Below are 25242 nucleotides of genomic sequence, written 5' to 3'. Positions count from 1 at the left end.
GTCTTTTTCTTACTCCCTTGTTATGGTCTCTTTGAAATGTTTTTATTGTGTGTTTTTTTTTTCTTATTTTTTTATTTTTTTAATTTTTCATACAGTTGATTTAAAAAAAAGTTAAAAAAAAAAACAAGGAAAAAAATATGTAAAGCCCCCTTGAGGAGCCTGTGGAGAATGCAGGGGTATTGGCCTACCCCACCTCCATGGTTGCTAACATGACCACAGACATAGGGGACTGGTGGTTTGATGGGTTGAGCCCTCTACCATAAGTTTTACCCTTGGGAAGACTGTTGCTGCAAAGGAGAGGCGAGGCCTCCCTATAATTGTGCCTAAGAGCCTCCTCCCGAATGCCTCTTTGTTGCTCAGATGTGGCCCTCTCTCTCTAGCTAAGCCAACTTGAAAGGTGAAATCACTGCCCCCCCCCACCCCCCGCATGGGATCAGACACCCAGGGGAGTGAATCTCCCTGGCGACGTGGAATGTGACTCCTGGAGAGGAATGTGGACCTGGTATCATGGGATGGAGAACATCTTCTTGGCCAAAAGGGGGATGTGAAAGGAAATGAAATAAGCTTCAGTGGCAGAGGGATTCCAAGGGGAGCCAAGAAGTCACTCTGGTGGGCAATATTATGCACAATTTAGACAGTCCTTTTTGGGTTCTGAAGAATTGCGGTAGCTGGTGGTGGATGCCTGAAGCTATCAAACTGCAACACAGAACCCATGAATCTTGAAGACAATTGTATAAAAATGTAGCTTATGAGGGGTGACAATGGGATTGGGAAAGCCATAAGAACCACACTCCACTTTGTCTAGTTTATGGATGGATGAGTAGAAAAATAGGGGAAGGAAACAAACAAACAAACAGACAAAGGTACCCAGTGTTCTTTTTTACTTCAATTGCTCTTTTTCACTTTAATTATTATTCTTGTTATTTTTGTGTGTGTGCTAATGAGGGTGTCAGGGATTGATTTGGGTGATGAGTGTACGGCTATGTGGTGGTACTGTGAACAACTGAATGTACGATTTGTTTTGTATGACAGCATGGTATGTGAATATATCTTAATAAAATGAAGATTTAAAAAAAATTCTAAGCTTGAGGAGTTCCCATTTATCTATTTTTTCTTTTGTTGCTTGTGCTTTGGGTGTAAGGTCTAGGAAGTGGCCACCAAATACAAGGTCTTGAAGATGTTTCCCTACATTATCTTCTAGGAGTTTTATGGTACTGTCTTTTATATTGAGATCTTTCATCCACTTTGAGTTAATTTTTGTGTAGGTTGTGAGGTAGGGGTTCTCTTTCATTCTTTTGGATATGGACATCCAACTCTCTCAGACCCATTTGTTGAAAAGACTGTTATGCTCCAGTTCAGTGGCTTTGGGGGCCTCACCAAAGACCAGTCAGCTGTAGAGCTGGGGGTCTATCACTGAATTCTCAATTCAATTCCCTTGATTAATATGCCTATGTTTGTGCCACTACCATGCTGTTTTGACTACTGTGGCTTTATAATAAGCTTCAACATCAGGGAGTGTAAGTCCTCTCACTTCATTTTTCTTTTTTAGAGTGTTTTTAGCAATTTGAGGCATCTTCCCATTCCAAATAAATTTGACAACTAGCTTTTCCAAGCCTGTAAAGTAGGTTGTTGGAATTTTGATTGGGTTTGCATTGAATCTGTAGATGAGTTTTGGTAGAATTGTCATCTTAATGACATTTAGCCTTCCGAATATCCATGAACATGGAATATTTTTCCATCTTTTAATGCCCACTTCTATTTCTTTTAGTAGAGTTATGTAGTTTTCTTTGCATAGGTCTTACATCTTTGGTTAAGTTCATTCCTAGGTAATTGATTTTTTCAGTTGTTATTAAAAACATTACCTTTTTCTTGAGTGTCTCTTCACTTTGTTCTTTTCTAGCATATAGAAACATTACTGACTTATGTGCATTAATCTTGTATCCTGCTACTTTGCTAAATTTATTTATTAGCTCTAGTAGCTGTATCATTGATTTCTCAGGTTTCTCCAGATATAAGATCATATCATCTGCAAATAATGACAGTTTTACTTCTTCCTTTCCAATTTGGATGCATTTTATTTCTTTGTCTTGCCAGCTTGCCCTGGCTAGCACTTCTATCACAATGCGGAATAATAGTGGTGACAGTGGGCATCCTTGTCTCACTCCTGATCTTAGAGGGAAGGCTTTCAGTCTCTCACCATTGAGTACTATGCTGGCTGTGGGTTTTTCATATATGCTCATTGTCATATTGAGGAAGTTTCATTTCCTACCTTTTGAAGTGTTTTTATCAAAAAGGGATGTTGGATTTTGTCAAATGCTTTTTCAGCATCTATTGAGATGATCATTTGATTTTTCCCTTTCGAATTGTTAATGTGTTGTAATACATTGATTGATTTTCTTATGTTGAACCATCCTTGCATGCCTGGAATGAACCCCACTTGGTCACGGTGTATGATTTTTTAATGTGTCTTTGAATTTGATTTGCAAATATTTTGTTGAGAATTTTTGCATCTATATTCATTAGGGAGATTGGCCTGTAGTATTCATTTTTTGTAGCATCTTTCCCTGGTTTTGGTATTAATGTTAGCTTCATAAAATAAGTTAGGTAGTGTTCCATTTTCTTCGATGTTTTGAAAGAGTTTAAGTAAGATTGGTGTCAGTTCTTTTCAGAAAGTTTGGTAGAATTCCCCTGCGAAGCCATCTGGCCCTGGGCATTTATTTGTGGGAAGCTTTTTGATGACTGGATCTCTTTGCTTGTGATTGGTTGGTTGAGGTCTTCTATTTCTTCTCTGGTCAGTCTAGGTTGTTCATATGTTTCCAGGAAGTTGTCCATTTCCTCTACATTATCTAGTTTGTTGGCATACAGTTGTTCGTAGTATCCTCTTATAATTTCTTAATTTCTTCAGGATCCACAGTAATGTCATCTTTCCCATTCATTATTTTGTTTATATGGGTCATCTCTCTTTTTGATTTTGTCAGTCTAGCTAGGGGCTTGTCAATCTTGATCTTCTCAAAGAACCAACTTTTGGTTTTATTTATTCTCTCTATTGTTTTTTTTTGTTCTCTATGTCATTTATACCAGCTTTAATCCTTGTTATTTCTTTTCTGCTACTTGCTTTAGGATTGGTTTGCTGTTATTATCTAGCTTCATCAGTTGCTCCATTAGTTCTTTGATATTAGCTTTTTGTACCTTTTGGATGTATGCAATTAGTGCTATAAATTTCCCCCTCAGTACCACTTTTGCTGCATCTGAAAGGTTTTGATATGTTGTGTTCTCATTTTCATTCGTCTCTATATATTTAGGAATTTCTCTTGCTATTTATTCTTTAACCCTATATATGTCTGTTAAAGCTAATTCATTTATCAGATTGTTTAGGTTTTCAATTTCCTTATTGGTCTTCTGTCTTGTTGATCTATCTATAGGAGAGAGTGATGTGTTGAAGTCTCCCACAATTATTGTGGAAACATCAATTGCTTCCTTTAGTTTTGCCAGTGTTTGTCTCATGCATTTTGTGGCACCTTGATTGGGTGCATAAACATTTCTGATTATTTCTTCTTGTTGCATTGCCCCTTTTATTAGTATGTAGTGGCCTTATTTGTCTCTCATAGCATCTGTTCTAGTTTGCTAATGCTGCTTGAATGCAAAACACCAGAAATGGATTGGCTTTTATAAAAGGGGGGTTATTTGGCTACACAGTTACAGTCTTAAGGCCATAAAGTGTCCAAGGTAACACATCAGTAATTAGGTACCTTCACTGGAGGATGGCCAATGGTGACTGGAAAACCTCTGTTATCTGGGAAGGCACGTGGCTGGCATCTGCTCCAGAGTTCTGGTTTCAAAATGGCTTTTTTCCAGGATGTTTCTCTCTAGCAAGCTTGCTCCTCTTCAAAATGTCACTCACAGCTGCACTGAGTTCCTTCTCTTTGAGTCAGCTCATTTATATGGCTCCAATGATCAAGGCCCACCCTGAATGGGTGGGGTCATGCCTCCATGGGAGTATTTCATCAGAGTCATCACCCACAGCTGGGTGGGGCACATTCCAAGCAAATCTAATCAGCACCAAAACGTCTGCCCCACAAAACTACATCAAAGATAGTGGCGTTTGGGGGACACAATACATTCAAACTGGCACAGCATCCTTGCATTTAAAGTCTATTGTATCTGAGATTAATATTGCTATTTCTGCTTTCTTTTGGCTGTAGCTTGCATGAAATATTTTTTTCAATCTTTTCACTTTCAATTTCTTTGTGTCCCTTTGTGTATGAGTCTCTTGTATGCAACATATTGATGGTTCATTTTTTTTGATCCTTTCTGCCAATCTGTGTCTTTTAACTGGGGAGTTTAATCCATTTACATTCAATGTTATTATGAAGGCATTTCTCAAATTAGCCGTCCTATCCTTTGGCTTATGTTTGTCAGATATATTTTTTTCCTTCTCTCTCTTAATGTCCTTTAATGTACCCATACTGAATCTCTTTAGTACTGAACCTTTCTCCAAATATTTCTCTCCTTTCTTTGTTTCTCCATTGGTAGGGCTCCCTTTAGTATCTCAAGTAGGGCAGGTCTCCTGTTAGCAAGTTCTCTCAGTATTTATCTGTGAGAGATTTAAGCTCTCCCTTAAATTTGAAGGAGAGCTTTGCTGGATAAAGAATTCTTGGTTGGCAATTTTTTCTCTCTCAGAATTTTAAATATGTCATGTCACTGCCTTCTTGCCTCCATGGTGGCTGCTGAGTAGTCACTACTTAGTCTATGCTGTTTCCTCTGTAACAGGTGAATTGTTTTTCTCTTGGTGCTTTCAGAACTTGCTCCTTCTCTTCAGTATTTGACAATCTGATCAGAATATGTCTCAGAGTGGGTTTATTTGGATTTATTCTATTTGGAGTTCACTGGGCATCTATGATTTCTGTATTTCTGGTGTTTAGGAGATTTGGGAAGTTTTCCCCAACAATTTCTTTGAATACTCTTCCTAGACCTTTACCCTTCTCTTCCCCTTCTGGAACACCAATGAGTCATATTTGGATGTTTTATATTATCTATCATATCCCTGAGGTCCATTTTTATTTTTTTGATTTTTTCTCTATTCTTTCTTTTGTTTTTCATTTTCCATTCTGTCATCCTCAAGGTCACTGATTCGCTGTTCAGCTTTCTCTAGTCTTGTACTATGAGTATCCAGAATCTTTTTAATTTGGTCAACAGTTTCTTTTATTTCCATAAAATCATCTATTTTTTTTATTTACTCTTGCAATTTCTTCTTTATGCTCTTCTAGGGTCTTCTTCATGTCCTTTATATCCTGTGCCATGCTCTCATTGTTTGTCTTTAGTTCTTTGATTAATTGCTCCAAGTACTGTGTCTCCTCTGATCTCTTGATTTGGGTGTTTCAGTTTGGGTTATCCATATTGCCTGGCTTTTTTATAAGCTTTAAAATTTTTCTGTTGTTTTTGGCCTCTTGGCATTTGCTTAACTTGATAGGGTTCTTTTAGGATATGTTGGCTGAGTCAAACACATATCTCCAATTTGTCAGATCTACAGCTTTGTGGAGTACACTAACCAGCAGGTGGTGTCCATGAGCCCCCTATTCCCCTCAAGCCAGTTCTCCCCAACTTTGTCTTTGTGGTGACTGGGGGTGTGAGTCTTCCGGGGTCCAATTGGTGCACCAAGTTTCCATGTGTAGTCGGTGCTTCCCATCCTGAATGTGGGGTGTGTCTGAGCAGTTAGGGAGGGAGGGCAGCTTTAATAATCAAATCTCCCAGGTCCAGGAGATTTAAAGCTGTTGTAATAGTCTAATCCTTCAGTTCAGTCACAGCATAGTTTGTCTCTGCCACTGACCCACAAGTCCTTGGGATTGGCATATGGTCCCTGGGACTTGAGAGTGGGTCCCTCCTCCAAGCCATGCCCTCCTAGTCCCCTACTGAGGGAAGACTGCTATGTCACAGGTGAGCACCACCCCCTAAGGGAAGTTCTGGGCTGCAGGGCTGTGTAGGAGTGTTCCCAGTCTGCTGAAAGAATGGCTGAATGGGTCATGTTAATTTCCCCCTTTTCACACAGCTCCACCTTCCAGGCTTGGGGACAACTATCTGTGGGTGCTAGAGAGGCTATTGTCCATGCCCTATGTTGTGGTGTGTGCATGTGTTGTTGGAAACACTTCCCATCACCCTGGGTTGTTTGGGGCAGCTCTGGGCTGTGTGCTGGCACTGGGCAGGAGCGATCCCAGCCCTCTGGGAAGATGGCTATAAGGGGAAGCCCCCCTTTTCTTGGGGAGTTGTGGCATTTAGCAAATTTTCTCAGCACTAGACTTCTTGCTTTGTCTCTTGGGGCTAGCTGAGCTCTGCTCTTGCCTGGGCCCAAGTTGCTACTCTTTGAGGCTTTCTGTAATGGGCTTCTTAGAGTAATCGTTTTAGAAAATGAGAAAAAGAAAAAAAAAAAAAAGGAAGGGCCCTGGTTGCAGATCTAATGGGCTATTGAAATGCTAAGAGGCAAGGAGATTAGGGCCATTAAGGAACAATCAAGAAAGCAGAGAAACCAGCTCTTCAGACCAGGGACCTCACCCTCTGGATTTGCATATGAGCCTGACTCAGCCTGAGCCCTGCTCTTCTCCATTTTATGTTCACCAGAATGCCAAAAATCTCTGTTTTTATGTTTCTTTTTTTTTTCTTTTTTTTTTCTGTTTTTACTAGCCCTATCTCCTCCCCACCGGGTTGACTTCTGGATTCTCTGGTGTCTGGTCTCAGTCTATTTTTGTTTGGCATTTCAATCAGCAGCCTGAGTTTTCAATCAGCGCTGCAACTGCAGTTCTTTCTCCTCATTCCCAGCACAGATGACCCCTCCTCCCACAGGACTGAGCCTGGTAGGGAGGGACATGGGTCCCCTGGCTATGAGAACTTACAGATTTTGCTGATCTCAGCTGTTCCACACATTCGTGAGTGTTGTCTGAAGTATGCCCAAAGTCAAATTGCTCTTTGGTGTTTGGTCCATGCAGTTCATGGCTTTCAACCTACTGTCCTGGAGGAGTAATTAAAACCTACACCTCACCACTCCATCTTCTCTCCTTCTCTGTCCTGCAGGTTTTAGGAACTGTTTTGGTCCTGTGAACCCTGTTTTCCTTTCAGTTCCTCCTTATGGCAATGGGAATGTTTAGTCTATGAATGTCCCTCCTTTGTTATATTGGAAGCATATAACTTGTTCCAAGTTCACAGATTTGCAGCTAAAGGAGAATTATGCCTTAGGACTGACCATGCCTATAATTGATTTTGATGGGATCTTATACTTAACTATTGTTACTGAAATGATTTAAGTTTCTGTGATATTGTTGTGGGATGAATGTATTTTGAATATGGAAAGATAATGTCATTTTGGGGTCCAGGGGGTTGAATGTGCCAGTTCAATATATTATATCCCCCCAAAATGCCATTATCTTTGATGTAATCTTGTGTGGGCAGACATATTAGTGTTGATTAGATTTTGGAATTCTTCGAGTGTTTCCATGGAGATGCACCCCACCCAACTGTGGGTGATGACTGATTGGATAATTTTTATGGAGGTGTTACCCCACCCATTCATGGTGGGTCTAAATTAAATCACTAGAGCCATGTAAATGAGCTGACAAACAGAAGGAACTCAGCACAGCTGAGACACATTTTGAAGCGGAGCTACAGCCAAGAGGGATATTTTGAAGAATGCACAGAAGCTGAGAGAGTAGCTGCAGATGAGAGACAGTTTGAAGATGGCTGTTGAAAGCAGACTCTTGCTCCAGAGAAGCTGAGAGGACAAACACCCCAAGAGAAACTAAGAGTGGCATTTTTGAGGAACTGCAGCCTAGAGAGGAATGTCCTGGGAGAAAGCCATTTTGAAACCAGAACTTTGGAGCAGATGTCAGCCACATGCCTTCCAGGTTTTCCAGACGCCATTGGCTATCCTCCAGTGAAGGTACTTGATTGTTGATGCATTACCTTGGACACTTTATGGCCTTAAGACTAACTGTTTAACCAAATAAACCCCCTTTTATAAAAGCCAATCCATTTCTGGTGTTTTGCATTTTGGCAGCATTAGCAAACTAGAATGCTGCTGATTTTTTTTAACATTCTATATCTATGTAATTTAAAAAACTTAAAAATTTGCAGAATACTATATGATGCAGAGTGTATGAACCAGAGGGATTGGAGAGATTGAACCATTGTGGCTGGAAGTTGCTATTTATAGAACTATTTTGGGAAACAATGTGGAATTTTCTAGTGCTCTTGAGCATACACATACCCTTTGACCCATAAGTCCTACATTTAGATATAAACCCAAAGAATAGAATGGCATGTGAATACCTGTTGACATACACAAGTCTTTATAACCTGTCAAACATTCTGAAAAAGTTGAAAAAAAACCTGTAATCTATAAATCAATTGCTGTGAAGCACCACCAGGAACACTGCCATAGTCAAAAGAATGGATTGCAAGGTATAACAGACACAGACTTCAGCCCATGATGCCTTCTGTGTAAACAGCTTCTGGAAGACAGAGCAACCACATTAATTATTCTGTGGTGGGAAATAATTTATGAAAAATGATTGAGAAGGTAGATTTCTTTAGTTAACTTGAAAACAGATCTGGAATGTGTCAGTGGAAATTTCATCTCAAATTTCAGAACTTGGATTTTTTTAAGTTAGTAAAATTAATAGTTGACAGTTATTAATTTCTTATTGTGGGCCCATGATTCTTCAAATCAAAGGCATGTATTATTAGTCCCACTTCAAAAATGGAGAAATTGATGCAAATGAAGCCTAAATAGTTATTTCAATGTAAAAAAAAAATCATGCACAACCTAGATTAGAGACTGGGTTGATATTTATCCAAAGTCTATGTGGTTTTGACCAAGCTGTGTTTGCTCAAATTTAGATGAATAGTTCATACCTGAGATAATTCAGTGCTAAATGCATTTTAAGTCACCTGCTTAAGTAATTTCCAGCCAATGTGTGTGACAATAAAAGCCTTTAGTGTAACTGAAGGTGCCTTTGGAAAAATGCAATGGATTGGACATAGCTCCTAACAAGATGGAATCACCTATGCAAATGGGTTCACACAGGTATCTTGTTCATTGTTCATCAAATTTCAAGGTCCAGCTTTATTCATAAGAGGTGGACCCAGCTCTATTCACAAACATATCCACAAGCTCCCACTTACTTCCCTAATCTAAGCCTTGGACAGTATCTTTGGTTTCAGTTTAAATGTCACCTCCTTGCACACCCCTATCTCTGCCTCAGGTAAGCTATGGCCCCATTATACAGATATATAGCACACTGTCCTATTCATAGCTCTTGCCACTCTTCTCTATATACATTTTTTAGTATAGAGTTCTTGGCTCATGAGAGCCATGATACTATTTGGGCTATAGAGGCAGACATGGCCATAAATCTCAGTTCTGCCCTCTGCTGTCTTTTTTAATTCAATTTTATTGAGGTATATTCACATACCATACAATCATCCAAAGTGTACAATCAATTGTTCACAGTAGCATCATATAGTTGTGCATTCATCACCCCAATCTATTTTTTGAACATTTTCCATATATCCGAAAAAGAGAAAATAAGAATAAAAAATGAAAGTAAAAAAGAACATCCAAGTCATTCCCCTACCCTATTCTTCATTTAGTTTTTTTGTCCACATTTTTCTACTCATCCATTCATATACTGGATAAAGGAAGTGTGATCCACCAGGTTTTCACAATCACACTGTCACACTTTGTAAGCTACACTGCTATACAATCATCTTCAAGAGTCAAGGCTACCGGTTTTCAGTTTGATAATTTCAGGTTTTTACTTCTAGCTATTCCAGTGCATTAAAACCTAAAAAGGGTTATCTATATAGTGCATAAGAATGCCCACCAGAGTGACCTCTCGACTCTATTTGGAATCTCTAAGCCACTGAAGATATATTTTGTTTCATTTTGCATCCCCCTTTTGGTCAAGATGTTCTCAATCCCATGATGTCAGATCCAGATTCATCCCTGGGAGTCATATTCCATGCTGCCAGGGAGACTGACACCCCTGGGAGTCAGATCCCATGTAGGGGGAGGGCACTGAGTTCATTCACCAAGTTGGCTTAGCTAGAGAGAGGGCCATATCTGAGCAATGAATAGGTACTCAGGGGGAGACCCGTAGGCACAATTATAAGCAGGTTTAGCCTCTCCTTTGCAGTAATGAGCTTCATAAGGGCAAGTCCTGTGATAGAGGGCTTGGCACATCAAACTGCCAGTTCTCAATGTTTATGTGAACAGCAAAAATACAGGTGAGGAAGCCCAACACTCTGCATTTTACCCCAGCTCCTCAGGCAGCCCTACATATATATTTTTGTTCTCTATCCAAATTACTTTGGCATGTGTCACTATTTCACACTAACCTATGCAAACCTACCAGGTCTCACTTCCATGTAATTATGGTATTTGAACAAACTGTATGAGTTGAATTGTTTAGGAAATATAGATCTTGCATCAACTAAACATCTTTCCTCAGTCTCACATGGAATTTGAAGTTTTAAAACACAGTCAGTATTGTCCTTTACCCTTTGGCCTGATTTGCCCTAGTCCTAACCACATCTGCTTCATTCATATTTCTGGTTGAAGTGTGGACACTTTTTCAGCTTTTAAACAGTTGCTATATGTGCTATTACTGACATTCATATCTGCCCAGTTCCAGCTCTGAATTTCAGGTGTCACACAGATACTCAAAGTTCCAGGGATTGACCTGATGCTGATTTTAATACTTGTTCTAGAGCATCCATAATTGAAATACTCTTTTCCACCGATTTCAATTAAATTGACACACTCATCATAAGGTAAGAAATATCCATGAAATATCACTTTTAAAAAATGACTATGGTTAGATGAGTATGGATGACCTCATTTTTCCTCTCATTTCCAAAATTATTCAACATTGTTATGCATTTAAAGAGAACCAATGTGTTAATGAATGAAACAATTTTAATCTAAATTCAATTCACTGGTCTATTATTCATTAAAATGGCAGAGGACTTTGAAGCAATATCTAGAATTCTGGAGAAATGAACAGGTTTCATACAGAACTCTGGGTCAGTAAGCACTGCCTTTTTCAATTCTACATAACTCAGGTGTTTGTGATATAGCTGGTTTGGGATCACAAGTTGTATTGAAAGATGTCCCTAGTCTGACCATTTCTGTGGTAGCAGACCACCCATTCTCAACATTTTCTGAGGCTTATAACACAATTCCCACTGTCCCTCTTGTATCTTCATTTCATCTATCTGTTCAAGATCTTGATCTGGTCTCTTGAAATCTTGAAAAATTTTCTCAGTGCTATAAATTTTATTCTACCTAAGGGAACAATACTGCTACACATTGCATCCATTGATAAAATTTGAATAAAGTTGATTTATGAAAATTGAAGTTAGGCAATTGGGAACAATAAATGCAAGGAAAAACATAGTTTCCTTTCTGTGAATATTTCAAAATGTGGAAATCTCCCCATCTGCTGGCAAAAGTGGTGTGACCTAAGTTTAAGAATTCTCTACTCACCTGTGGTTGCATTATCAATAGCTCAGCTGACAACTGTCTTTCTCTGGATTTTCACTCAAAATGAGACAAGCAGTAGGTAAGAAAAGCTGAGTAAGGAAAGGGAAGCCATCAGAAACAAGTTTTGACCACAATTTCCAGACTCATGTGTCATGAATATCAAACATTTCACCTTGGAATAAATCCAGTCTAATCACCAGGAACATGAAGTGTGCTCCAAGAGAAATAGGGGAAGGTCTGTCCCAGAGTCAAGATATAGGAATTCCTGGCTTCTCTGGCACACGATGATATGAATACCTTAGTTTTATGGATTCACTGAGTTGTATGTGTTAATTATCCCAGGGTGTTCACAGACTTTTACTTTCTTCCCTGATTCCAAAACACAGGAACTCTTGACCCGTGTGTCATCTGGAATTAGGTCTCCACCATCAGAGAATGCAGCCAGGAATTTCTCAATGGTGGATGCATTAGCATTGTTTCTCCAACATCCATCCCTGTCCTGTGTACTCTCATTCCCTGCTCTAACCTGCACTTACCCTTCTGGTTACACCTGTCCTCAATTATCTTGGTTCTTACACATGTGATGTATAACAATGTAACACCCTCAATATTGAGTTCTAGATCTCAGGCCAATGGATTCGGATATTGTCCTGGCTTGCTAATGCTGCCATTATGCAAAATACCAGAACTGGTTTGGCTTGGACTGGCTTTTATAAAGGGGGTTTATCTGGTTAAAAATTAACAGTCCTGAGGCCATAAAGGTGTCTAAACTAAGATATGAACAAGTGGATACCTTCACTGAAGAATGGCCAGTGGTGTCCAGAACACTTCTGTCTGCTGGTCCTTTAGCTACTGCACGGCAATTCTGGTTTTCATCTCTTAGCTTAGCATTTCCAAGCATCCTTCTGCCCATATCTCTGAGCATCTCAGCATCAGCAAGCATGTGGGTCCGCTCCTAGCATCTCTGTCAGCTCCCAAGTGTCTCTTAAAGGAGTCCGATGATCTAGTGGGTGGTGATCAATCTAGTGATCTGAATGGGTGGGGCACACCTTCATGGAAATATCTAATCAAACTGTTTCACCTACAGTTGTGTGTCACATCTCCATGGAAAAAACCTAACCCAAATGTCACAAGACTGGATTAAAATGTGGCTTTTGGGGGTACAATATATCCAAACTGGCACAAATATGAACCAAGAAACTGAATATGGGCTTGAACTAGTCAACATCTTGTTCAATTTGAATCCCATTATGCAAATATAATCAAGAAAATCCCCTACAGCAGAAAAAGCAGAATTATGCAATCCTCATAGTTATCTATGCACAGAATGCATAGAATGAAGAGATTTGGGAGGAAATCTATTTGCTTGGTCTGATATTTTGGGAAGTGGTAGCTGAAATGTTTTCCTATGTTAATCATCAGCTGCAACATCCCATAGTTCATTATTTATATACGAGAATGGGGGTGAATACTGTAAACTGTCCTCTAAAATACCATTAATAATTACATGCATTTCATGCACAAATAGTGGTAATGTGTCATAAGCAGAGCTAGGATTAACTTACCTGATTGTACCTGAAGTCCAGAGAAAAACTGGTTTTATTAAGTATACTTGGAAAATTACATATTTTTAAAGTTTAATCCTCATACTAACTCTGATGATAAAGATTAATTTACTTTTTATATTTCCTGAGGACAGTATTCCTCGTCTCTGTGTTTACCCCATCAGTCAATAAACCTCTGAGCACATACAAGATCTGCTGCCATGGGAGGTGACTCTAATTATCAGTCTTGTCCATTACTGCCTCTGACATAGCACATTGCTAAGCTATTGCCTTAGGCTGAAATGCAGACACAATTCCTAGTGCTTGCAGATATACTGTGATAATTGAATCATTCTTCCACATTCTATAATTACTTCAGGTCCTATAATTTTTGAATCTCACATAGTCTCATGTTTCACATTTCTTTCAGTGGATAGATTAAACTCATAATAATCAAATGAATTATGTAATTTGACAAATCACCTCAGGTTAGCACCAAAATCTCTACATTATTCCTGTATTTATATTCATTATTCTTTCTTATTGAAGGGGCAAGTTACTCCTGATTAAGTTGACTGTCTCCAATTCAATTCCATCTTTACTATTTCTTCAGGAACCATACTAATGATTAAATTTGAAGTATTTACCAACAACCTGTACTCATCATACTCAATTCCCTCATGATTCCAAATCATTTCCTCTTCTATTTTGAAACAAAATGTTCTTGTATGAATTTCCTCTTATGCCAGATATACTGTTTCTCCTTTCACAATCAAACCCCATGAGTATTTTTACCCTTTCCTCACACTGCTTTAAATGATTAGCATTACTGAAGATTCCTCTTAAGTAAATCATGCAACCAACTTTAGTGAGCTCCCCATAAATAAATCCATTCTATGGATCTCAGTATATAACTTGGAAACAAAGAAGAATGGGAACATAACTTACTTTTGGTAACTTTCTTTTGCCTAAACTTCTCTGAAATTCCAGTCCCCTGAGTGTACTCAAACTATTCTAGCCATACCTTAATCTTGTATTCTGCAAGATACTCCTCAAACAATATTAAAATTTCTCAAGACTCAATGCTATCCTCTCTTCTATCCCATTTCTAGAGTTTAAGAAAGTGAGGAGGTAAAAAAAATCACAAACAATAAGACAAATATTTAAAGATACTACATTGATAGAACAATATATGGAAATTGACAGTATTTATAAAATGGAAATGGGTAAGGCGAGTTCACATGTCATTGTTTGGAAAACTCCCCAGAATTCAAAAATAAAAGGGGACATTGAAGTCAACTCAATTTGGAGGCAATTTCCATAGAAGAGTACAACTTTGCTTTCCTCCTAAAGTTCTGAACTATTCAGATTATTTGTCTATGGAGGAATTTAACCTGCATTTGTATTCCCTTTTGTGCCGGTTTGAGTGTATTGTGTCCCCCAAATGCCATTATCTTTGTGGTCTTGTGTGGGGCAGAAGTTTTGGTGTTGGTTAGATTTGCTTGGAGTGTGCCCCACCCAGCTGTGGGAAATAATTTTGATGAGATGTTCCCATGGAGGCTTGGCCCCACCCATTCGGGGTGGGCCTTGATCGGTGGAGCTATATAAATGAGCTGACTCAAAGAGGAAAGAGAGTGCAGCTGGGAGTGATGTTTTGAAGAGAAGCAAGCTTGCTGGAGAGGAACGTCCTGGGAGAAAGCCGTTTTGAGGCTGGAGCTTTGGAGCAGATGCCAGCTGCCTTCCTAGCTAACAGAGGTTTTCCGGAGGCCATTGGCCATCCTCCGGTGAGGGTACCCGATTGCTGATGTGTTGCCTTGGACGCTTTGTGGCCTTAAGACTGTAACTGTGTAGCGAAATAAATCCCCGTTTTATAAAAGCCAATCCCTCTCTGGTGTTTTGCATTCTGCAGCATTAGCAAACTAGGACAGATTTTGGTACCAGAGAAGTGGGGTGCTTTTGCTGCTGAGTTTGCAAATACCAAACATGTTGGAATGGCTTTTTAAATGGATAAGGGGGAATTTCTGGAAGAGTTGTGAGGAGCTTGATAGAAAAGGCCAAAACTGCTTTAAAGAGACTGTTTGTGGAAATATGGACTCTAAAGATACTTCTGATGAGGACTTGAACAGAAATGATGAATGTGTTGTAAACTGGAAGAAAGGCGATCCTTGTTTTAAAGTGGCAGAGAATTTGGCAAAATTGAGTCCTGGTGTCAGATGGAAGGAAGAATCTGGAAGCAACAACTTGGAATACTTAGCTGAGGAGATCTCCAGACTACGTGTGGAGGACGTATCCTGGCTTCTCCTTGCAGCTTATAGTAAAATGCGAGCAGAGAGAGATAAACTTAGAACTGAACTCTTGGGTTCAAAGAAACCAGAAGTTGATGGCTTGGAAAATTACGGGCTTCCAGTGGGTAGAATCCCAGAAGCTACAGCCCAACCTGAGGACAAGCCAAGATTGGATAAGGAGTTAAGCAGAAAGGATTTGTGGAAACTCCTATTGTCTGATGGCTTTGACCCCTGCATGCTTCATGCAAAGCCAACAGAATTTTTGCGAGATCTTTATAGACGGAGCCATTGCCGGTCTGGACTGGAGGAGACAGACAAGGAAAAAATTAAAGGAAAAATTTCTTCAAAGACAGAGCCATGGAGGTTGAGGTCTGGAGTCAAGAGGTTTAGGGCTGGGAGAGCGGAGCAGCCCACATGCGTGGAAAGGGTGAGTTTGCCCTGGAGGTTGAGGGCGGGCTTTCCGCCTGGATGCTCTGGAAGAGTTTTGCCACCTCAGGTCCCAAAGAGGGTGGAGCACATTTCCAGGGAATTGGGGAGAGCCTGGCTGCCACCACACTGTTCGGAAGGGGTTGAGCGTGTGCCCCGGAGATGGAAGGGAATCCGGGAGCTGCCCCGATGTTTGAGGAGGGTGGGGCCGAGAAGGTGGTCTCCCCAATGTGTGGAAATGTTGGAGCACTCACCTAAGCGTTTGGAGAGGAAAGGGCTGACGAAAAGGCCCTTGGGAAGGGTTAGGCTCCAGCTCTCTCAAGCCCCAAGGATGCAACGTTGTTATGTTAGTGACTCTCGGACTTTGAAATCTAATGGACTTTGTCCTGTGGGTTTTAGGAACTGTTTTGCTCCTGTTAACCCTGTTTTCCTTACTGTTTCTCCTTATGGCAATGGAAATGTTTATCCTATGAATGTCTCTCCTTTGTATATTGGAAGCACATAACTTGTTCTAGGTTCACAGATCCACAGCTAGAGGGGAATTATGCCTTAGAACTGACCAAGCCTAAACTTATTTTGATGGGATTTTGTACTTAACTTTTGTTACTGAAATGATTTAAGTTTTTGTGATAAATGAATGTATTTTGTATTTGGAAAGATAATGCCATTTTGGGTTCCAGGGGGTGGAATGTGCCGGTTTGAGTGTATTGTGTCCCCCAAATGCCATTATCTTTGTGGTCTTGTGTGGGGCAGAAGTTTTGGTGTTGGTTAGATTTGCTTGGAGTGTGCCCCACCCAGCTGTGGGAAATAATTTTGATGAGATGTTCCCATGGAGGCTTGGCCCCACCCATTCAGGGTGGGCCTTGATCGGTGGAGCTATATAAATGAGCTGACTCAAAGAGGAAAGAGAGTGCAGCTGGGAGTGATGTTTTGAAGAGAAGCAAGCTTGCTGGAGAGGAACGTCCTGGGAGAAAGCCGTTTTGAGGCCGGAGCTTTGGAGCAGATGCCAGCTGCCTTCCTAGCTAACAGAGGTTTTCCGGAGGCCATTGGCCATCCTCCGGTGAGGGTACCCGATTGCTGATGTGTTGCCTTGGACGCTTTGTGGCCTTAAGACTGTAACTGTGTAGCGAAATAAATCCCCGTTTTATAAAAGCCAATCCATCTCTGGTGTTTTGCATTCTGCAGCATTAGCAAACTAGGACACCTTTATATAGGGAAAACACATTTAATAAATCTCAGTGATATAATCCAGGGTAAAAAAAAACCCTGACTGCACAGACACCAAACCTAATCAGGGATTCATATCATGGGGCACATCCTGTTCACCTTGATTGGATTTACAAGATAAATAAAAATTAAATCCTTATACAATGTTGAAAAATAAAGGATGATTATGAAAGCCAATAAATTAATTAAATACTTTGTAGCTCATTCTTTATAACAGGAAATACACAAGTCCTGGATCTATATGTACAAAGAACTAGAATTCCCTGAAGGAAGACTGGGATTAAAAATAAAGGGAAGATAAAGATATATGAAAACTTGTGGAGGACGTAAATGAAAAATACAAAGCAGGTTACTGAAATGGAAGATGGGGGAGGGAAGTTGTGGAGCAGAGGCCATATAGTACTCACTAGGACTTGTTAAGTTATTTACTAACTCCCTCAAGATAAAGTGGGAGGTCCACTTTATAAGTCTTTTTCTGCAGAGGTAAAAACTAAAATTTACGTACCTATCACAGCATGCTACATACTTTGTTTTATTACTAAGGATTTGAATTTCTATTTGATATTTCAAGGGTTCATTTTTATTAATTCCGTATTTTGAGTAGATTTTAAAATCTGAACATGGTAGCAAATGTCACTAGGAAAACACTGAGATATCCAGCCTATGCTGATGTATATATGAAAGTAATTTTCCTTTTATCAAAAAAAAGACATTTTTTCTTATGACTATTTACATATTTAACATAGAAGTTTACCATACTGCATTGCATATTCTAAGAAAATGGACATCAAAAGCCACCTGCACAATGAAAACTCATGGGAGCTTTAGCAAATTCTATTGCTTGGGTCCTATAATCATGGATTCTGATTTAATTATTTCAGAGTGTGGCCTGAGTGCTCAGAGTTTGAGAAGTCCAGGTATGATTCCAATAGGCATCGAAGTTTGAGAACAACTTCTTTAAGGAACTTGAGACCCCAAACAGTGCTCACGTACTGATAGTGTATGGTAAGTGGATCAACAGCTTTAGCCTGACAGTGAGCTCTGTAGAAAAGCAGAATCAAAGGCCTGATCTCAGACATAGGGAATCAGGATCCGCATTTTTACAAGGGTCCAGGAAACTGATATGTACAATGAAGAATGGCCAGCAGTGGTTCACAATTCATTTCTGTCTCAGAGGGTATGGGAATCCTGTATTTTATGAATGATTATTTTCTAAACCCAGGAAACAAAATAAAAGACATTAAAAAATTAATAAGGACAAAAAATGAAGGGGAATTAAGAAATTCCTACATAAATAAAAGCTCAGAGAGTTTATCAGCAGCATAGCAGCCCTACTAGAAATGCAAAAGGAAGTTCTTAAGGTTGAAAAGGATGGACTCTAGACAACAGTTTGAATTTGCATGAAGAGTTCCAGTAAGAAAATATCATGAGAAATATAATGCCATTTGCTATGTTTTGGGGGGTCATAATTCCACTTTTTACATATTACAGGATCAAAAATACAAATGCATGAAAACTAATGGATAATCAATAGTTTTGGAATTATATGAATAGGTAATTTGTGACAATAACTTCATAATGGTGAGAATATGGAGGAGTATAGGAATATATTATGTGCATGATATGGAAGTAAAGTTGATATAAAAACAAATGAAATTGTTATAATGTGTATTAAATTTAGGTCCATGGTAACCTGAAAGAAATCATGCACAGGAAGAAATAAGTGTTTCTAAAGTGGTCAATATATAAATGGGCAAATGATTTGAATATATGTTTATTCGAGGAGGATACATAGATGGCCAATGATGATATAAAATGACATTCAATATCATTGGCCACTAGGTAGATGCAAAGCAAAGCCATGGAGAGATACCAACTCACACCTAGTAGGAACACAATTATTTTTTAAAAAATGGAAATGAACAGAGGTGCTAGTGAGGATATAGAGAAATTGACATTTTAATACATTCATGGTGGGACTCTGAGATGATACAGATGCTGTGTGAGAACATTTTCATGGTTCCAGTGGAAATTGGGTATAGAAATACTATTTGATCCAGCATTCCTAATTTGAGTTATATACTGAAAGAATTGAAAGCAGGGACCCAAACAGATATTTGTACTTCAAAATTAATAGTATCATTTAAGTAGCCAGGGGTTGGAGGCAACCCAAATGTCCACAGCATATGAATGCATAAACAGAATGTCATGTGTACATCTACTGGAATATTGTTCAGCCTAGAGAGGAGTGAGGTTATGATGCATGCTGCCACAAGGATGAAGCCTGAAGACCAGAGGGACGGATATTGTATGATTCCACTTACATGACACAGCTAGATGTGTAAATTCATAGAGACAGAAGCAAAGTATAGGCTGCAGGGGTCATAAAGAAGGGAGAGGGGAATAAATTCATGATGGGTGTAGAGTTTTGTTTGAAGTGATGGAAATTTTGGGTAATGCATGGTGGTAAGGGAAGAAAATATTTTGATTTTGGTACCCAGAATGTGGTGCTGCTATTGTAAATACCAAAATGGCAGAAACAGTTTTGGAGTTGGGTAATGTGTAGATGTGCAACTGTGTCTTGTTCGATAAAAAGGCTTAGATGGCTTTGAAGAGAATATTGATAGAAATATGGATGCTAAAGGTACTTCTGATGAGGCTTTAGATGGAAATGACACGCCTTATTGGACACTGAAGGAAAGGTGATCCTTAGTTTAAAATAGCAGAGAATTTGGCAAAATTGAGTTCTGATGTTGGATGGAAGGCAGAATTTAAAAGTGATCAGCTTGGATATTTAGCTGAGATTTCCAAGCTAAGTGTGGAAAATGCAGCCTGGTTTGTCCTTGCAACATATAGTAAAATGTGAGAAGAAAGGGATGAGCTGAACTACTGGGAACAAAGAAATGAGAAATTAATGGTTTGAAAAATGAGTTTCTGCAAGGTGAGGCCCCAGAGAATAGTGCTCAATATGAGGGTTTCAATGAACATGGACCCAGTCAGGCATTTCAGTGTAAATCAGGATTGGAGGTGCAGTTATCCAGAAAGTATCTGTGGAAAATCCTACTGTCTGATGGATTGGACCCCTGTGTACAACATGCAAAACCAACAGGTTTTAGGTGAGATCTGCATGAATGGAACTGCTGACAACCTGGTCTGCCAGCCTGTACTAAAAGGGATGGAAAAGGACAGACTGAAGGAAAAAATCACTTCAATGGCAGAACCATGGAAGCTGAGGCCTGCACCAAAGACATCTTCTCAAGCCAAGAGAGCCAAGATTAAAAGATTTTAATCTTGTTACTGGAATCCTTTATAAATGGAATGAATAAAGATAAAACCATAAAAGTAGCTGAAAGCAATGAATGCCAGAAAATAAGGGAGAGACCAGAAGATTATCACTATCAGCCTTGTCATTGCAGGCAGGTGGTCTGCCTGAAGAAAGCACCCCCTTGATGATGCTTTGATTTTGACAATTACATGACCTCAATACTGTAAGCACATAAAAAATAAATTCCCACTGTTTAAGCTGTAACATTTCATGGTATATGCTTTGAGAAGCTTAGGAAACAAAAATAGACAACAAGCATACCAATATATGCATACTGTAAGCCTGTAAGATAAATTCCCACTGTTTAAGCTGAAGCATTTCATGACATCTGCTTTGAGAAGTTTAGGAAAAAAAACAGGCACCAAACTTACCAATATATGCATTCTGGAAGTCACAGAAGGAGAAGAAACAGCAGAGAGAATATTCAGAAAAATAATGGCTGAAAACTTCCCAAATTTAATGAAAGACTTGTAAATACACATAGAGATGCTCAATGAATACCAAATAGATGATACCAAATAGAATCACACTGTGGCATGTTCTAGTCAAACTGTTGGATGCAAAGATAAAGAGAAAATGTTATAAGAAAAAAAGCTAAAAAGAAAAGGAAAACACATAAAACTGTACAACACAGGAGCCATAATGTAAACTACTGACTACAGATATAATTATCTCTCTATATCTATCTATCTATCTATATATATTATCTTAGCATCTCTCCTATTGTACTGTGAGTTTGGTAAGAAAGGATTGGTGATGGGTGATGATGGCAGATTGGAAAGCACTTAAAACCAGGTACAAACATCCACAGGCAGATATTAAAAAAGTGGTCAACCCATCTAAGACCCTTAAGAAATGTCAGGGTATACTAGTTCTAGGGAGAGAAGTAAAAAGTAGAAGACTAATCAAGCATTCCTTGCTGCTTCCTTTGGTGGTAGGGGAATGGAGAAAAGACTGAGAAATGATAAAATGCCAAATAAAACCAAATGGTTTTACACCTCCAACACACATGAATAGAGGTAGAACTGATGTGAATCTGTGAAAACTGTGGGGACTGGAATCAAATTAAGACTCTTAACATTCATAAGGCTGAAACAGCTTCAGCTGTCATTTACCCCTATCATTAACAATGAAGAAACACACAAACTGACTTAGAATATCCAGTTAAAGGTGCCATCTAATGATCCCCCCATCCCAAAATAAATACTGTTGATACAGCTGCAATGTTTTCAGATGTCCTGACTACACGCAGAACTGGTAATTTAAAATAGGAAAGTAACTGGAAAGTGATATAACAATATCACTTCATCAATTTTAATAGAAAAATAATACCTGTATTAATAAGGTAATCTGCATGTGGGGGGTAAATGAAAACTGTACTTTCTGCATGATTTTTCTCTAAACCTACAACTGCTATATTTAAAAATGCCAACTAAATATCCTCTGGCAAAACTGTCTTACATTCACAGATAAATGCTGAGGGTTTATAACCCAGACTGGACCTATAAGAAATACTAAAGAATAGATGACAGCATCCACATGAAGAAATAAAGATCTCCAGTCAGGATAACAACATAGTTAAATGTAAATGATAGTATGGAGTATTTTTGGTTTAATTTACACTTATTTCTATCTGATCTAAAAGATAAATGCAAAAAGTGTAAGGATAAATTAGTGGTGTTGGGCTTATAATGTATATACATGTAATTGTGACAATAACTACATAAAAGTAGAGGGATTCAGGGGTATAGGGGACACAATTTGCGTATACTATTGAAGTTAATTTAGCATAACAAAATTGAGATTTAGGATGTTAAATTTTAGCTTCATGATAACTACAAAGAAAATATGAGAATGCACAAGCTCATAAAAAGATGAAGAGTGTATGTAGTCAGGGGTGGGAAGACTGTGAAGATAAGAGTTTTAGTAATGGAAGGTAGTGGGTGCACCACACCATTGTGAATGTGGTTCATCCCATCCAGTGTTATGCTTGGGAGAGGTTGACATAGGAAAGTTTATGTTGCATATGTGTTCCTACAATTAAAAAAAAGGAGGGCAATCAAATAGATAACAATTAAATGCACTTGGATGTGATTTAACAAGGGAGGAGAAAAGGCTGAAAAGGAAATTATTAGGCCATAAAAATGGATTATAGACCAAACGTTTACTATCAATGTTAAATTACTTGAATTTGACAACTATACTTAAGGTTATGTGAATGAATATGCTATTTCTTAGAAAATGTATATGAGAGAATTAAGTATTTAAAAAGAATGATGTATACAACGTGTACTCAATTGTTCAGAAAATGTATTGATAGATATATAGATAACTGGGTAGGTAGATGGATTGATAGATGGATATAGAATATGGCAAAGTTGGCAAACTTAAATTAGTAGATCTGGAAATATAGGATGAAAAGAGCATTTTGGAGTTCTATTAGGTTTGTATTATTTTTGCAGCTGTGTTGTAATTTTGAAAGTACTTCAAAAGAAAAGGTTTTTAAAAATATAACACTTGGTCACTGATGTGAGGGTTCATTTCTGAACTTTCAATTCTATTCCATTAATTTATATTTCTCTACTTGTGCCAGTAGCAAACTGTTTTAATGGCTGTCACTTTGAGACAAAATTTGAAATCAGGAAATGTGAGGTCTCTAACTTGGTTCTTCTTTACAAGACAGTTCTCACTATTCAAGACCATTTGGCTTTTCATATAAATTTGGTAACTGGTTTTTCTATTGATGAAAAGAAAACTTGGAATTTTATTGCTATTGTGATTGCAGTAAATTTGGAAATCTCTTTGGGTGGATACTGGCATCTTAACAATATTAAGTTCTCCAATCCATGAAGATGGGATGTCTTGCTATTTGCTTGATTCTGTGTAAAAAATTTTTAAGCAATGCTTTGTAGTTGTCTTGCACATGTCCTTCACATCCTTGGTTAAATTTACTCCTCAACATATTATTTTTTTAGTTTCTATTGTAAATGGATTTTTCATTTCCTTCTTGTATTGTTCATTGACAGAAAATAAAACCCTAATTTTTCTGTGTTGAAATTTAACCCATTGATCAGTTCAAATAGCTTCCTTCTAGATTCTTTTGTATTTCTATACATAGGATCCTGTCATCTGTGAATAAGGAGAGTTCTTTTTTTCCACTCTGCATGCATTTTATTTCATTTTCTTTCCTAATTTTTATGGCTATAACTTTTAGTAAAATGTTGAAAGGCAGTGTGAAAAAAAAATTTTTTTTTTTTGCTCCTGCTCTACAGGGAATTGCTGCAGTCTTTCACTGTTCAGGATGTTACCTGTGGGTTTTTCATATACATTTTTAATCATGTTGAGGAAGTCCATTACTTTTTTAATTTTTTGTGTGTATTTTAATCTAGAAAGGTGTTAGAATTTCTATGTCATTTATTGCCTTCATTACTTTAATGTCATTAATTTATTGATTTTATGATGAGGTGTCATTACATCTCTGGGATCAAGCCAAGTTGATGATAATGTATAATAATTTAACATGCAGTTGGATTTGGTTTGCTAGACTTTTGCTGAGGAGTTTGCTTTTGTATTCACTAGAGATATTGGGCTGTAGCTTTTTCCATTTTTTTTTTGTATGCAGGTCTACTTGAGCTATATTGTGAGTCAGTTGTTAATTTCTTCAAATACATCTAAAATCATCATGAACTAGTAGATTCTATTCTGGTAATTTAATAACTGTCTACTCTGTCCAGAAGCAAGTTGAATAAAGAAGTATGGCTCAATTCTAACACAGAATTGTTAGCTGGCTCCTTTAATTAGGAGCTAGTCTGGTTTCATCATAAATTTACTAATTGCATATGATGAATAGGGATTTCAAATAAATAATTAAAATATTATGTAAATATAATGCTAATGGAATTGTCTATTCTAGACCCACAGGGATGCCAGACATTTTAGAGAAATATTTTTTCTTTCAGTTTTTTTAATACATTTTTATTGTGAAATTTAACATATATACATAACAGTGACAATTTTCAAAATATCACATATATACAGAAAGGTAATAACTTTCAAAATATGATTTGAGAAGCAGTTACATAAGTAATTTCAAAGAATGTTATGGGTTACAGTTCCATAATTTTTATTTCTTTACTCTGAAAGATACATACAGACAGGTGATAACCCTCAAAGTACAATTTAACAGGTAGCTACAGAGCACACTCCAAGGAATGCTATGGGCTACACCTCCATCATTTCAGCCACTTCCTTCTAGCTATTCTAACACTCCAACATCCAAAAATATATACGTACAAGAAAATTCAGTAATTGTAACTCTTTGTTAAATCCTATCTCGTCTGTTGCTACCCCTTCCTTTTGTTTAATCACTTTCTCAATATTCAGAGGTATCTAGGCAGTGAACACACTAACTTCTTCACATTGAAAAGGGGTGTTGACATTATGGGGAAGGGGGATATATCTGGTTGTCATTCTTAGAGAGGCTGTTGCCTCTGGGTTTTAGGATGTGTCTGGCATAGGAACACTGGTGGATTTAAGCTTCTGAGAGATAAATTTAGTGAGTGAAACTTTTTTATACAGTCTCAGATAGGGACCTAGGTATTTCAGGAGTACTGTTGGTTAGGGCTTGGCATACTGTAGCCATGTGGGATATCTAGCTGGGGCTTGCATAAGAGTAACATCCAGGATAGCCTCTTGACTTTATTTGAAATCTCAGCCACTGTAACCTTACCTTGCTACCTTTCTTTCCCCACTTTTGGTCAAGAAGGCATTTTCAACCCCTCAGTGCCAGGGCCAAGCTCATTCCTGGGAGTTGTGTCCCATGTTGTCAGGGAGATTCACTCCCCTGGGAGTCATGTCCCATGTAGGCAGAAGGTTAATCAGTTTATTTGCCAAGTTGAGCTCAGA

This window comes from Choloepus didactylus (assembly GCF_015220235.1).
Source record: "Choloepus didactylus isolate mChoDid1 chromosome 11 unlocalized genomic scaffold, mChoDid1.pri SUPER_11_unloc2, whole genome shotgun sequence".
NCBI classification, from domain to species: domain Eukaryota; kingdom Metazoa; phylum Chordata; class Mammalia; order Pilosa; family Megalonychidae; genus Choloepus; species Choloepus didactylus.
This window is presented reverse-complemented; position numbering follows the sequence as displayed.